Raw genomic sequence first — 13,375 nt, 5'->3', positions numbered from 1 at the left:
GCCCGGCCCCCTCCTCTCCACACCTCAGTCATTCTCCAAAGGGCGCAGCTGTGGCAGCCCATGCCGTCCTAAGCGTTCCTCTGAAAATCAAAGCCCAATGCCAGCGTCCATATATGGTCATTTCAGGACAGTGTGCAAAGGGCATTGGCTCTTCCAACCTGAGCCCTGCATTCTCATGAGTGACCCATGACATTTTGGAGTTGGAGTAGCTGTCTCCAAATAAAACCAAGGGCTCTGTTGTGTCACCTGCCGGGTGAGCCTTCCCCATCCACAGCATCCCTGGGATTTATTTTTAACCTGTGGAGAGAATTTTTTTCCTTTCTCTGGGGGGTTCACACTCGGATTCAAAGACATTTAGGTTATTGTGTTTTGTTTCTTAAGACAAAACATGTAGCCCATGCCAGCCTCCCTCTGCAACTGGCTTTGAACTCCTGATTCTCTTACCTCCGCCACCCTGGTGCTGGAGTCACAGGTGTGTGCCACTGTGGCCAGATGGAGTCTGGATCTTTATACTATCTTTGTTTTACAGCTAACGGCTTTGTAGCACTCACAGTGCACCAGACACAGTTCTAGCCCTTTATCTACATGAATGCTGGTAATCCCCACAATGGCCCAGGGGTCTACACATTACCTGTAATATCCGCAAGTAAGAAAACAGACACAGGGCTGGGGGTCCAGTGCAGCGGCAGAGTGCATGCATTCAAGGCCAGGAAGTCAAGGCCCCAAATTTGTTTATTCAGACTTGACATGGTGCTGGCTCCACACTTGCTAACCATTTCCCCTGGGTTTTTATTCTGCAGGGTGATAGGGAACCCTCCTTTTTTTAACCAAGAGGAGACAGACCAAGGACGCAGGGGCATTGAAAGGCAAATAATTTCAAGTCAGGATGTAACAAAATGGTTTATTTCATTCTGATTATTTTCCATTGCTTTCTACTTAGGGGATGATATTTCACTTGATGGGAATAACATTTCCTTTGAAAATAAATCTAGGAGCTGGAGATGTAGCCCAACAGTAGGGTGTTTGCCTAGCATGTGTGAGCACCCCATCTCCACACTGTATAAAAACCGGCCTTAGGGTCACAGTCCTGTGATGCCGGCACGAGGGAGGTGGAACCAGTGGGAGCAGAAGTTCACAGTCACTCTCAGCTACTCAGCAAGTTCTAGGCCAGCTTGGGCTATGTGAGGCCCTACCTCAAAAAGTTAAAAAGAAATTAATAAAAGGTTATAAAACAAATCCAAGTAAAAAGAAGTGACTTGGTGCAAGAAAATTTGTATGTAGGTAACATTAGAGATGATGACAGAACCAATGCTGGTCTTGGGGAAACGTGTGATGTTTTTAGGAAGCCTGTCCCAACTGATGAGACGAAACGCCCAAGCCTGGCTCTGCTTAGCTGGTTTCTAGCTCTCTTACAGTGCATGTCCCTCCTTGTTCAGCAGGGGGCGCTCCTCACCACGGTGACTCTATACTCACCCTTGTTTCCATAAAGAAGCTCTTAGTCTCAAAGCTTCGGACTGGGGCTGGCACAGCTTGCTTTTCCTCACATCCCACTGGCTGAGACAAGTGTCACAGTCACATCCTACTTCAGGGAACAGAACAGCAGTGTGAAGCTACCACCGCCTGAAAGGAGAGTAGACCAATGTGAATGGCCGTGGATAGATTCGGAATAGACTAGTCCAGCACTCTCAGTTTGCCTGTCCTTACCCACCAATGTCCTGCACGTGGCCTTCAAGGCCCTGCTTCCAGGGACGGGAGAGGGTGAGCCTGGCAGCCCCTCTGTAAGCAGATACCCCACGCCTGTTAGTGAGGGTGCCGTCTCTTCAGAAACTGGCCAGCCTTTATCTAGGTTCTGAAGGGAGTCGGGCTGGGGCTAGGCTTTGGCTCTGTTCTGTTTTGAAAGGACAGGAGAGCAGGTAGCTAGCTAGAGTAGGAAGCTGAAAGGGGAGGGAGGGAAAGAACAAGCCACAGCTGAGAGTCTTGTGGAGCACGAGGCTTCAGTCCTCAGGAGACCACCGGAGGAGCGGTCCTCCCATTTCAAACTTTTTAAGACTGTTTTTATTTGTAAATTGTAGGGTCCTTAGATCACTCCAGATGACCAGAAGACACCCAATATGCAATTGCAGAAAGTGCTCTATTCTCGAGATAGAAAAACCAGGATGCTGGGGTCTGCCAGGAATAGTTTCTACCCCAGGGGAGGGTAAGGCAGAATTCCAGCTGTGGTTAAGCGTACTTTGAAGTGACTGGGTATAGACCCTCTGATACAGGAATCATTTTATGATTGGTTCATGACATCTGGTCAGCAAATGTGGTTGAGGGTCAGGGGTCTGTCTGCTGTGTCGGGGTCTGTCTGAGTGAAAATAGCAAGAACAGTTCCTGCTTGTGGCCGGGTAGGAGCCTGATTGGCTACCAGACTGAATGCACTTCCTGAGCGTCCGATTGAAGCCAGATATGAGTCAACATAGGGTGGTGGGGTAATATAGAGCAGAGGTCTTAGCAAACTGGCCCCTGGCTGGGGGTGAGGGGGGACGACAACTGGCCCTTGTCCCTTCAAATTAAGAAAATAGTTTATTAATTTATTTGTGCATGCCCACACATGTGTACATGCATGGCTTCAGTGTGTATGTGGAGGTCAGAGAACAGTTCAGGAAACGATTTCTCTCCTTCCACCATGTGGGTACCAGGGATGGAGCTGAGGTCATCAGGCACCTTCCCCTGCTGGGCATCTGCTGTACCCCACCTCTTCATCTCATGTATTTATGGTGTGTGCCTGTGTATATATGTGGTCATGTGTGGCAGTGTGGGGCTCAGAAATAACCAATGAGAGTCGGTTCTGTCTTTCTGACATGAGCCCCGGCAGGCGCCTTTGTTCACTGAAAGGCGTTGGTTCCTGGAAGAACTTCTTTTCTTTTTCAAAACAAAACATGGTCTCATATAGTGCGAAGCTACCCTTGAACTCACTGTGTAGCCAAGGAGTGCCTTGAACTCCGCCCCCAGTTTCCAAGTGCTGGAATTTTAAAGCATTTGCCACCGTACCCAACTAAATCATTCATGATTCTCAGATTGTTTATTTCACGTTGTAAAAATTCTACTGTGGGATTAGAATTCTTTTCACTGATTGCCTAGTAGGTACCAGGCACCCAATGACATTCTCTTCCTTAAACACTAATATACATACATACATACATACATACATACATACATACATACGTATGTACGTATTGGGGAAGGTGTTCTACTGTGATCACGTAGAGGTCAAAGGGAAGGGATTGATCCTCTCCTTCCAGCACATGGGTCCTGGGGATTGAATTCAGGTCACCAGACGGAGAGACAAGCACCTTTACCCAGTGAGCTCACGTGAGCATTCCCCTGAATTCCTTCTCAAAGACCTCTTCAGAGAACTCTATCAGATCTTCATAGCTGCCTTTTCTTTGTTTTATTCGAACCCCTTCAAGGTTTGGGGTGTACTATGAGGAATTCAGAGGGCGTCTCCGCAATGGGGGCTGGAGAAATGTAAGCAGATTATCAACACGTAACTGAGCACACGGGCCATTTCAAGTTGACATGCCAGGAAGACACAATAGGGAGGAGAACGAAGGTTGAGGAAGACAGAACTCACAAAAGTGTGGGAAAGCAACAAGTCTGGGGCTGAGGATCCGCCCCCACTCCAGGGCACGGCAAGAACGTAGGAATGGAGCAAGCCATCCCATTGCACAAAGCTTCCATTGTGTTCAGTACGATCCTAGTTAACAATCAGATGTGATTTTTCACTCATATCTTCCTGTTAACTTTTATTTCTTTTTATTTTATTACTAGCATGCACATGTGTGGTGTATGTGTATGTTTGTGTGAGTTTATGTGTACCATGTGTGTGCAGGAGCTGTGGAGGCCAGAAGGGTATTGGATCCCATGGAAGTAGAGATACAGAAGGTTGTGAGCTGCCACCTAGGAACCCAACTAGGGTCCTCTGCAAGGACAGTAAGCACTCTTAAGCACTGAGCTGTCTCTCCAGCCTCCATGTTAACTTTTATGACGGGGGAGTGGCACTTAACGTTATGAATACCATTGTAAATGAGGATGAATGCAAATTAAGGTTTCCATTTGAGGCCAGCACAAAGCCTGGGGACTTCCTCAAAGGTGCCCGCACGCTGGCACCAGGGGTTGGGAACTGAACTTTCCTGGAAGTTGGAAATGCAGAACAAAAGGCCTTAGGGTCAGTTTGGGTTTTTAACCTTGCATTCTGATTGGTGCAGTTACGGTTGACTGTGATTGGATTGCAATGGGGAACGTTATGTGCTGTAGAGTCTCTGAGCGCCAGTTCCCATATTGGCCGCTAGGAGGAGCCCTGGAAGGCCAAATCGCGGTGCTGGACGCAGTCAGAGGAAGATTTGCAGAGCTGGCTCCGCAGCTCCCTGCTGCAATCTCCGGACACGGATGGGCCCGAAGAGGGTGTCAGGCCGGACACTGAGCTCTGCTAGGTGGCCACGCTTCTTTGCGCAGCTCCTTTGGCCCTTTTCCTCTGGCTCTCGGCCTCGCCAAGGACATTGGCTGACCCAGGGGGGTGGGACCGTGGGTTTGCGGAGGATTGCGAAAGCCGAGATCCAAGGTGCAAAACTGCAGACCGGCAAGTGACTCAGCAGCCAGCAGCCCCCTGCCTTCCTAACGCTGCGACCCTTTACTACAGTTCCTCATGTTGTGGTGACCGCCCCCCCCCAACCATCAAATTATTTTCGTTGCTACTTCATAACTAACTTTTTGCTACTGTTACGAATTGTAATGTAAATATCTGTGTTTTCTAATGGTCTTAGGCGACCCCCGTGAAAAGGTCGTTGGGGTCGTTCGACTCCCAGATGAGTCTCAACCTTTGGGTCGAGAACCCCCTGCTCCTGAGTAACAACCTGCATCACCAGTTTAAGTTTTCCCTAACTCCTCACTGGGGTGTAAGATTGTCAGGGCCACAAGCTCGGCTCACCCTATGCAGAGGCACGGGCCACCTGACCACCAGGTGCTGTTCTCTCCCTCTCTCCTCTCTCTCTCTCTCTCTCTCTCTCTCTCTCTCTCTCTCTCTCTCTCTCTCTCTCTCTCTCTCAGCTTCCTTGTTCTGGCAGTCGCTCACTATTTAAAATTCACTTCCTTTTTTATTTACCTCCTTTACTGCCTATTCCCACCCCACCTTTCCCACCAAAATGCAAGCAGGCCAGGCGGGGAATGGGGTTGCCGGACACAGCCCCGGGGTTCTCAGTTCCGTTTGGACTTGAGATAAGCTATACCCTTCCTTAAACTTTTAATTATATTTTGGTGTGTGTGTGTGTGTGTGTGTGTGTGTGTGTGTGTGTGTGAGCGTGGGAAGGGTGCCACAGGCCCCTGCTCCTGTGGAGGTCAGAGACTGCCTTCAGGATGGGCTTTCACCTTCTTCCAGAGTCAGGCTTGGGAGTCCGTGTCTTTCCCTGCTGAACCATCTCACGGGCTCTACCCCACATTTTTTTTTTTTAAGTATGAGTATGTCTAATACATTTTGGAGATATACTTATGCTGCAAGGTACATATTGTTTATCTGAAGTTACAATTTCGCTGGATGTTTTTACTGCAATCCTGTAGGAGCAGACTCTCCACCTGCTGTCTTCCTGACTCAATCTCCAGCCTCCACAACAATAGCGCTGGCTGATAAAGCTGAGTGATTGGATGGGTGAATTCCTTCAGTTCTTCCCTCATTTACTCAGCCAACCCTTTATTGTAAGCACCATAGGGTCCCTGAAAAACAATGGTAAGCGGGCAGTCCTAAGGAGGAGGCCATCACCACCTGATTAGACTATGGTAAATGCAGTGTACAGCCCTGGGGGCTGTGAGGGGGCTGTCCCCCAGCCCACCCAGGTCATCAGGACTGGAGAAAGATGACCAAGATGAGACATGGACTGCAGAGGTGAAGAGAGGTGGGACCCCCAGCCCTGTCAGAGAGCCGGGCAGGGCCCTGCGGTTCCGCAGGTGGCTGTGGACCGTGTGCATCCACAGTCACTGGGGTCACTACTCACCAACACTCCCAAGTGATGCCAGGGTGGCTCTACTGGGCTCATTGTACAGATGGGGAAACTGAGGCCAGGAAGGTGAAGGGCCTGGCCCGGGATGGACTGGGAAGGGAAAGTGGAGCTTCAAGTTCAAGTCAAGCAGTCTCAGCAGGGAGCCTGTGCTCTTCTAGACAAGCTACTGGGCCGAGGACCAGAGCCCCCAAAAGGAGGTCAGGAACCTGGGGCTCAGAGGGGAACAGGACTCTCTCTACAAAGTGGCTGGCTCCCAGTTTGTCAGGAGACGTGAAGAGACAGACAGCAGGAGGTCTCAGCAGGTCCCCAAGTGCAGCGTCTCTGCCTCTCACTTCTGTCTAGGTTGGGACTTGAGGCCCCTTGTTGAGGCTTGTGGCTGATTACTCCCATGGGTCCCGGAAAGGTCCTCCGTCTCCATGGTGACCACCTCCCACCGTCCCTGAAATCTCATTGTGACCAGTATTAAGAGATTAACTCTCTCCGGAAGCCCTCCCAGAGTCTTGGGTGCCAGAGTGGTAGCAGGAAGTGGTCCAAGGATGAGGAGGTTGCCCACCGTGTGTGATCCCATAGGACCAGGAGGAGGATGTCGGACGGGGGCCAGGGCTTCCCCCAGGACCCACCAGGTATGCTCCTGAGTTCACATCTGTCTAGAAGGAAGCCCAGGGTGTTGGGAGAGAGACAAGGAACTTAGGGAGAATTCCAGAATCCAGGGTACGTGTCAAACTTCAGTCTAGCCCCAGCCCAGGAAGGCCAAGAGCGCTGATAGGTGAAGGACATTTGATCAAAATAGTGTCCAGATCCCCTAAACAAGAAACTCTTTGGGGGTACTCCAGCCATTTAATCTTCCTTTTGCAGTTGGGGAAACTGAGGCAGAGAGAGAGAAAAGTTAGTTGCTTAAAGTCAGTAAACTGAAGCAGGTGAAGGATTCAGAGGGGCCCTCAAGGTAGCCTGAACAGAACATTGGTAAAAAGAAACCAAACCAAACCCACTGTCTCTCATTGTCCCCTCTGTCCCCGGAGCCTGAAGCAGCCAGTCTCCCTGACCCCGCCTTCTTCCCTTCTTACAGCTTCCCCTCCTGACATCCCAGCCCTATACCCACTCAACCTGAGGCTGGCAGAGAGTTCTAGACAGGCTCCACAGTGCCACCGAGGCCTGACTATGCCACCCGGGGGACAGCTAGTCTCTGGGTCCCTATTTTGATGACTTGTTCACCCTTTATCCTCTCTGGGGATTTTTGACCCAAAACAATGGATGTCCTGGCAATCCGGCAACCAGGAAGGAAATTTAAGCCCCAGGGACTCCCCAGGGACTTAGTTGGTGAAGTGCTTATCTAGCATGTATGAAGCTCTGGGTTCCATCCCCAGCACTGCATAAACCAGATGTGATGATGCACATCTGTAATCCCAGTACTTAGGAGGTATAGGCCAGAGGATCAGAAGTTCAAGGTCATTCTCCACTAGATACCGAGGTTAAGGCCAGCTACATGTACAAAACCCTGTGGGAAACTAAAAACTGAGTGTCCCTGGCTGAGCTCCTCCTTGGCCAAGGCTTGCCCTAAGGGTGTTAGGTAACATATGGACTGTGGGGAGCCAGCCCCCACATTTATTTACCCCAGGGACTCTTGAGGCATGAGGGATAAGAGACTTAGTTAGAAATAAAGAGGGGAGAGAGAGAGAAAAGCAGGATAGACTCGGTGGGCCTGGATCCTAATCCATTGGGCCAGAACTTTATTCCAAAGGGCTTTGCATGGCAATGCCAAGGGGAGGAGCAAAGACCTCCCCCTTGCTCAATACAGCCAAGGGTAGACCCTGCCAAACACCTGGTACTCGGCCCGTGGCCCGATCATCCTCTTTTGCAGCCCTGCTGGGCAAAGTCACCAGGAAACCTAAGTGAGCTCCAACAACCACCACAGAAAGGGAGAAAAGCAAAGGACAGGACAGTGCAGGAGGCTGGGTGACCGACCACACAGGATATGTGCAAGGCTCCAGGAAGACAAAAAAAAAAAAAAAGTAAGAAAAGGTCATGGATGGTGCAGAGGCTGGGGGAGATGATGAACCGAGTCGCGGGAAGCAAGGCTTCCCTTTTCTATATCTTGATTTTGAGCCATAGCAATGTAGCAAGGATTAAAGACTAAAAGCTTTAACAAATGAGGTAAAAGAGTAAACAAGAATAATAACTACATGTACCTCCATAACGACAGGTGTGTAGCCAAGATTGTGATGCCCGTCCTGGGAATTAGCTCCATGTCATTTCATCCTTGACCTGGAGGCCAACATGATGTTGCCAATAATAACAGCAATAGGCATTGGTACCTGGAACTGGAGCTGTCTACAAACTGGACACAGAGCCAGGTGTGGTATAAACATCACCCATGAGTCAGCGTTCTAACTTGGTGAGGAGGTTATCCCTGACCCACCTAAGATAGGGAAACTGAGTCTCACCATAGGTTTGACTTGTACATCGTCAAACCTGGACCCACATTAAAGCATTTCAAGCTCTCCCTGGCCCCACAAAAGTTCTGAATTGTGGCCTTTCTCTGGGAATTTCCGACACCTAGCACCATGCATCTGACTCCAAGATAATTGTTTTGAGATAGAGTGTGACTACATAGCTCAGGTTGGCCTAGAACTCCTGATCCTCTTGTGTGTGTGCTACCTTGCCTGCCTGGCTATCCAACCCCAAGATTTGCCTGTTGGTTTGTGACAGGACTTGGGAATCATTGTTGTATCCCCTCTTTTATTCTCTATGTGGTACTGGGGATAGAACCCGGGGCCCATTACATGCTAGACAAGCATGCTACCACAGGGCACAAGCCCTTTAAAACCCAGGGTAGAAAACCCTTTACAATCTCAAGGGAACTGGATGGTGGTGGCTCACACCTTTAATCATAGCGCTTGGGAGGCAGAAGCAGACTGATCTCTGTGAGTTCAAGGCCAGCCTGGTCTACAAAGTGAGTTCCTGGACAGCTAGGGCTACACAGAGAAACCCTGTCTCGAAAACGAAACAATCTCAAGTGGTTCCATTTCATTATCCAGACTGAAATTCTGCTTGGTTTTCCAAATGAGTAACCAAGAGCAAGGAGAGAAATGACCTTTCCAGGGCTACACACAGTTGAAAAAAAAAAAAGCTGGGACAAGGCATTCGATGGCTTTCATGGAACCTTTGTTCAAATAAGAAATGGAGGGGCTGGAGAGATGGCTCAGTGGTTAAGGACACTGGCTGTTCTTCCAGAGGACCCAGGTTCAATTCCCAGCACCCACATGGCAGCTCACAACTGTCTGTAACTCCAGCTCCAGTGGATCTGACACCCTCACACAGATACACATACGGGCAAAATATCAATGCATATGAAATAAATTATTTTATAAAAGAAAGAAAGAAAGAAAGAAAGAAAGAAAGAAAGGAAGGAAGGAAGGAAGGAAGGAAGGAAGAAAGAAAGAAAGAAAGAAAGAAAGAAAGAAAGAAAGAAAGAAAGAAAGAAAGAAAGAAAGAAAGAAAGAAAGAAAGAAAGAAAGAAAGAAAGAAAGAAATGGAGTCCCCTACTGATAGACCAGGCCCTGGGGCTTTGGAACAAGGGCTGAATCTCCACCCCCTACCCCATCCTCCACCTCAGTCCTCTTGACTGGAGCATTTGTGTAATGAACAGCCCGTGCAACGGTACACAGTGATCCTGGCCTGTCTCAGAACTCCCAAATACTTACTTTACCCTGATGACCTCAGACAAATCCCCGGGGTCCCTCCAAACAGGAGTCAGGGGGATTAAGGGTGACTTCTGTACAGCAGACTCATTCCTCATCCCCAAGACCAGGACTTGTGCTATCAGGGGCTCCCCATCACCCCGTGGGCCCCACAAAGGTCAAGGTCACTCACAGAACACAAACAGGACAGTGACACTCTCAGCCCAGATGTCATAAGCCACCTGGCAGTCGGCAAACAGGAAACACCGCCCACGGGGCGCAATCCTGGCTCTTTCCTTGATCATTCCCCAGACCATCCACTTACCAGACCCAAACCTTCCCCATCGGCATCTCCCATAATACACTGCTTTCTGTCCAGAGCTGCTTTCATACCCTTATCCTGCCAGCCTTCCCTGAGTACTTACTATGTCCAGGAAAGTCTTGGAAGGATGGGGTAGTCTCGGGATTAGGAGTACAGGTTCTGAAATCAACTTGGATTCGAGTCCTACATCTTATTTCCTATCAACTATGTGAGCTTGGGTACACAACTCAACTTCTCTGGGCCAATTGTCTTACAAACTGTTGATGAGAACACTCCAGCACCAGAGCAGTGTGAGGACTCAGGAGCAAAGCCCCTCCCCCACCCCGACGCGAACGTCCACACATTGGCTCTGTGTGTCTTTGGCACTATTTCGTCCTCGTGGGGAAATTAGAACTTAGGCAGTTTCTCAGTTCACAAGGGAAGAAACTGAAGGCAGTCTAGACAGTCAGGGAAGGGCTCTGGGTTCTGTGTCCTTTCTCTAGGGGCCTGATGGTTCCAGAGCCAAAGCCAGGAGGCGTCTCTACCTCACACATCTGCCGCTAGGACCACTCATGGGCCTGCAGGACACAGATGATGTCCCCTGACTCGGGCCTCTGGTGGCTCTCAGATCTGTCAACAGAGGGAAAAGCTCCTTGCCCTTGCTGTCCTTCGACACATCACTCAGGCTATAGGAGACCCAGGCTATCCAGAGGAGCCTGTTCTTGGAAAGGATGCACCTCTCTCTCTCTCTCCATCTCCCCATCTGTTGGGTCTGGACCAGTGCTTTCCTGGCTTGAAAAAGAACTTTAAGATCTCATCTAAGGCCAGGTGGTGGTGGCTCAGCCCTAAATCCCAGCACTTGGGAGGCAAGAGCAGGCAGAGTACTGTGAGTTCAAGGCCAGCCTGGTCTACAAAGTGAGTTCCAGGACAATCAGGAGTACACAGAAAAGCCCTGCCTCAAAAACAAACAAACAAACAAAGGATCTCATCTAAGAATGCATCATCTGGCCCCCTCTGTGGGCTCCCGGGAACCCCAGAACCCAGCTTGAAAAGCTTCCCTTTGCATCTCCCCTAAGATTCCCCGGCTGGGACGTTAGAAGCCAAACCTGCTGCTTCACATCCCCCTTTGGGATGCTCCCCACTGCCTTTATCTCCCTGTGCTAACAGAGCAAATATGCTCAGGCCCTGGAGCAGGGGCACAGGCAGGCTGTTGACTCTTGAGCAAAGCCTCCCCTCCGGAGGGCGCAGCAGAGGCTGTTGGAGGTGTGTGGAGAGGCCAATGGCCTCTTGCATAACCTAGGAGGCCTCCTGCCCACCCCGGGCCTTTTCGGGGTTAGGGATCAGGCAAACCGCAAACTCATGCCCAGTTAATTTTTTAAAGCAAGACCAACAGGCTCAGCAATGATTAGCAGACAGGTAAGTTCATCTTAATCACACTGAGGACAGAGAGGGAGGAAGAGGCCACTGGAGGCCCAGGGATGGGGCCCAGTTATCAGTTAACTACATAAATGTTGTTTCCTTCTAAAACCACTGGTCTTCAGCCCCCAGCTCCCTCATCTTCCTCTCTGAGATACTGTGGCCATTGAGTGAGCCCATGGTCATCAGTCATTGAGTAAAGCAACACGCGACCATCCACTCTCCATGGGATGGGAAAACAAGAGTCCCCTTAGTTAAGACAGAATTCACTTGTCACCACTAATTAGCCTAAAGCAAGTCCCTTCTCCCCTCTGGGCCTGGTGAGAGGCCCTAGGTCTTTGGCTCAACTCCCAGTCTGCAGCAAGGACCCTTCACTTGAGGGCTTCGGGGTCTCCATCTGACCTAGGAGTGGCTTGAAAGATGACTTTTCCAGTCTGACGTTCCAGGAGGTCTCGATGGGACTGAGCCACGGTGGACAGGGCTCAGGCGCTCAAAAAAGGAGCAGAGAGTCCCCCGAGAGGACACCTACCTGGTTTCAGTTGTTGGCCCAACAAGCATCAGATTCCAGCTTCAGGCAGAGGTGGTCCTCTCAGATAGGAACTGGGCTCCCTTGGTAGTGAGCTGGGGGCTTCAGGATGGCCTGGCAGGTCCCAGCTGCCTAGGACTCCTACCCTCGGGTCTTGGAAGCTGCCAAAGGAACCGGCAAAGCCAGGCCAGTCTCAGGCCAGGTGGCTGCCTGGACTGGAGTTTGGTCAGCAGTTGGGGACCTATATTGTGAGATAGTTAGGACTTTGTCCACAAACTGGAATTTGAAATTTCAAAGGGGCGAAGCTGAAGGCCCTACCTACCCCAGACTAGAGATGGCTCTTGGCTTCTTGCCCCCACGACTTTTGTTCTTTGTCTCGATAAGTGCTCATTTCCCCAGCGCTGCGCCCCGGGGGGCAGGCGGGGGAGGAAGGAGAGGAGATAGAGGTGAGGTGAGCTCGGAGAGGAGAAGCCAAGGCGCCAGGTGACCCCAGGTGGCTGGATGTCTGTAGTAAGCCCCTAGAGCTGCATGTGGCCAGAGACAGGGCCGTGGCTACTCAGGTTCATGATAACACCCATGCTGTACCGCGATAGAGAGACCAGCTGGAGTCAGACCCACCCTTCAGGATACTATAGTTATTCCAGGGAACCTGGGAGTGGAGCAACACCAAGAGAGAGGCCCTTAGCCCCATAGCCAGCCTCGGTTCAAGCGGCAGACTCTTCTGTTACAAGACTCGTGGCCTTTGGGCAAATGTACTTTATTTACCTCTTTGAGTCTCATTTGGTCTTATAACGTGAGGACACCCTGGGCCGCAGGAAAAATGAGGAGACGGGGGTTCTTATCTTGAGGCCAAGAACATGCTTCCACAGCCATTTGCTGTTACTACAGTTTGCTCTAGGGGCTGAGGATGCAGCTCAGTCAGTGGAGGGCTTAGCTAGCATGAGCGAAGCGCTGGGTTCAGTCTGAAGCACGGTTTGAAACAGCCAGGGTGGCACACACTTGCATTCCCAGCACTCAGAAGATGGAAACAGGAGGATTGGATATTAAAGCCAGCCTGGGCTACATAGAGAGCCTGGGCTACACCAGATCCTGTCTCAAAAATCAAGAGTGAGGGAGAAGGATATGATTCATTGTGGCAGGGCCCTTGACCTCTGTTCACAGCAGAGATGTAACCTCCCAGCCCACCTCCTGTCAGCAGCCACCTCTCTGGACCATCCTCTTGCCTGCTCATGCCCTGTCTCCATCTACAAGGTGAAGAAGGGGTTGGGCTTATGTGGCCAGTGGAGCCAGGAGAACCCAACCAGTGATGACAATCACTACTGTTGTCCATTGTATCCCTGGGCATCCATGAGGGAGGTCCCAGTACCTTCCTCAGAGATCCAAATTCGCAGGTACTCAAGCACTTGATAGCAATAACTGTTGC

At 50.4% G+C, this 13,375-nt stretch overlaps 1 long non-coding RNA gene across 2 annotated transcripts; it reads right to left on the bottom strand.

Annotated features, from left to right (window-relative positions):
- Positions 1-887: 887 nt before the first annotated feature.
- Positions 888-12,493, bottom strand: LOC107401666 (uncharacterized). 2 transcript variants are annotated; one of them, XR_013050953.1, is made up of 2 exons: positions 8,219-12,493; positions 888-1,620 (listed from the first exon to the last, which is right to left on the bottom strand). It is a non-coding gene; the product is annotated as an uncharacterized LOC107401666 (long non-coding RNA). The 2 variants fall into 2 exon arrangements; XR_001578544.3 differs by having other exon boundaries at positions 11,956-12,493.
- Positions 12,494-13,375: the final 882 nt, after the last annotated feature.

The sequence above is a fragment of the Peromyscus maniculatus genome, chromosome 4 (assembly GCF_049852395.1).
Source record: "Peromyscus maniculatus bairdii isolate BWxNUB_F1_BW_parent chromosome 4, HU_Pman_BW_mat_3.1, whole genome shotgun sequence".
NCBI lineage: Eukaryota > Metazoa > Chordata > Mammalia > Rodentia > Cricetidae > Peromyscus > Peromyscus maniculatus.
The sequence above is the reverse complement of the archived record's forward strand: the minus strand, read 5'-3'. Positions and strand labels throughout refer to the sequence as shown.